We start from the raw sequence: 2,771 nt of genomic DNA, 5'->3' as shown, positions 1-2,771 counted from the left end.
TTTGGACAGTTTCCAGTCAACATTCTTTATTTCCCTCTACCATAGCACACCCCCTCCCAACCTTCCTCTGCAGCAAGAGCCCCCACCTTGAACTCCAACACCCACCATGAATAAAACACCCTCTTCCCCGTGCAACTATTTATAAGAGTGTGATTGGTGCAATGTTGGGGGGAATGGTGTGCTGGAGGTGCCTATGGCATAGAGCCTGGGAAGAGGCACCTGGCACCCCAGCCTCTGGCAGCACCACTGAAGGTGCAGACACTGCAGCAAGGCCAGCGTCCCAGGGTTTTGGCCAGGGGTGGCGGCAGGCACTGTCCAGCCATTGGGGAACATCTCTCACTGAGAGGCCACATGGCAGGCAGGTGAGTGGTGGGCAGCGGCCCAGGTGGGCGGCCTGGCAACTAGGGAACCCAGCTTGGGAGCAGGTTGCTCCAGGCGCTGCTGGACCTCCTTCCAGGCCCACTGGGGGGCTTGGTATAGGGCTGCAGGTGGCTTCCAGGCAGCAGGTTGAGCTGGGGCTGGAGGCAGGGCTGGCGGCTTGGTGGTGGGGGGCTGCCAGGTGGGGGCTGGACAGTGGGCAGCATGAAGGTGATCACCAGGGCCAGGATGGTATCTAGTGCCTGGTGGTCCTCTTCCATGGCCTTCACTGCCTAGGCCACCACAGCAGCCTGCTTCTCCTGCACCTCTCTTTATTTTAAGAAATTAAAATTACTTTTGAAATGCAACATTCCTTCTTAGGCTTCACCACAGAGTGATGTTTACAGTTTAGTTATAATCTCTGGAAATAGGGTTTTATACTGTAAACCAGAGGCAGGCAAAATATGGTCCGTGGGCTGGATCTGGCCCACGAGGCCATTCTGTCTGTCCTGTGGGGTCCCTAAAAAAATTAGAAAATTAATTATTATCTGCACGTTGCTGCCTGTCAAAGATGACAAGGTGCCAGCAGCAGCAGGACCCAAGAGAAGCTGGCGGCAGGACCCAGCAGCTGAGCAGCAAGGGCCCCTGGGCTATGCCCCGCCCCCAGCCTCCAGTCCCCCACCACCCTCATCTGCAGCTTCTGGCCTGATGTCTCTTTGGCTGTTTCCTGCCCTCCCCCTGTCCTAGTGGAGAGTCAAATAAGATCAGATGGAGGAAGGGGGAAAACTGCTGCAATCAGCCTATACAGCTGGGAACTACATGGTGCTGGCTGGGGCAGGCTGGAGCTAGAGTGGCTGTGGGCATGTGGGAAGTGGTGGCAGCAGGTGGAAGCAGCAGCGGGTGGGGCGAGTGGCAGGAAGTCGTGGGCAAGGGAAGCAGCAGTGGGTGGGGGGTGGCAGCAGGAAGTGGTGGTGGGTGGGGGAAGCGGTGACAGTGGCTGGGAAGAAGTGGCAGCAGTTGGGTGAGTGTGTGGGAGGTAAAGCAGGGAAATGGCGAGGGAGTGGCAGTGGTGGGTGGGAGCCTGGAACCTGTGCCGGTGCTGTGTGGGAGTAGCAGTGCAGAGCCCGGGTGCAGGGTCTGCCTGGCTGCATTGCATGAGGCTTGCACACAGTCTGCGAGAACCGCATGTGATGGAGCTGGCAGTCTGGCCCTATCTCTCTCCTCCCCCACACCCTCCCACAGGCCCCATCCCAACCACATACCCCACAGCCCTTCACATCTACCCACCATACCCCCCCACAGACATACTTCTACTGCCCAAACACAATATACAAGAGTAGGGCTTTATGATGTGATCACCTCTAGATACACTATGCAAGCGCACACAAATCAGGACAAAAATATTTTAAAACAAAATTAAGATAAGTTATAGTAGATGTTTTATTTTTTAGTGCATGATTTAGGGGGTTTTTGGTTTCAAAATACCGGCACCCTCCCTCCCAAAAGTAGTACTTCTGGGGTAAGGGGAGAGACTTCTGGTGGCAAAGGTCAGGGGTTAGAGATGGGACTTCCAGTCCCAAGATGGTGACGAGGGGGTGGGTAGCCCATCAAGAGGCAGGGCTACCCTTGTGGCCCTTGATAGCTCATCAAAACTCGTTAAGTGGCCCTCCAACTGAAATAATTGTCTGCCTCTGGTGTAAATGCATTATAGCCTTAACTGTAATGACCTGAATAGCCTTTTCTGTTAATTATTGCAGATTTGTAAGGACGTTATGGAAATGTGCATCTCCCTTCCATTCCAACTCTTGGGCCAGATGCACTGCTTTATATTTATCTGTGAAGTGATGAATCCAGTTGTTACTTAACAAATTACTCCTTTATAAGGTGCTGTCTTAAAAACTTCTTCCCCCACAGCAGCTGCTTCTGTTGCATGTTTGTGTAAGCTGGCATATTCATTAATTAACTTGGATGCAGAGTGATCTGCTTCTGTTGATCAACTTTGAGATTATAAAGGATATGCAAAATGGAAAGCATGGTCAAATCACTGTCTGCTTTGGTGGGGAGACAGTATAGAGAATGATTTATTCCTGACCTTGTTCCTGCCCAGGCCTGCTGTAGCCTAAATTCATCTACAGACATGTATATGAATGTGTGTGGGTTTGTTACTTTTTGTTTTTGCTTTTTGTTTGCTTTTGGGTTTTTTTTGGAAGGCAATGGGTCAATAGATTACAATACACTTAGTTTGCTAGGAAGTAGTACAATTGTATACTTCAGATTCCCAATAGAAGTAATTAATGTCTTGTGGATGCTTTCAGTGATAAACCCTGTACTTGGCAGGAGTAGCCAGATGTAGAATTTGATAGTTCTTGGGCTATGCATCATTGTTATGCCATGGACTTGAAGATGTCAAAGTG

The sequence above is a fragment of the Crocodylus porosus genome, unplaced genomic scaffold, assembly GCF_001723895.1.
Source record: "Crocodylus porosus isolate Cpor-Errol unplaced genomic scaffold, CroPor_comp1, whole genome shotgun sequence".
Taxonomy (NCBI): Eukaryota; Metazoa; Chordata; order Crocodylia; family Crocodylidae; genus Crocodylus; species Crocodylus porosus.
The sequence above is the reverse complement of the archived record's forward strand: the minus strand, read 5'-3'. Positions refer to the sequence as shown.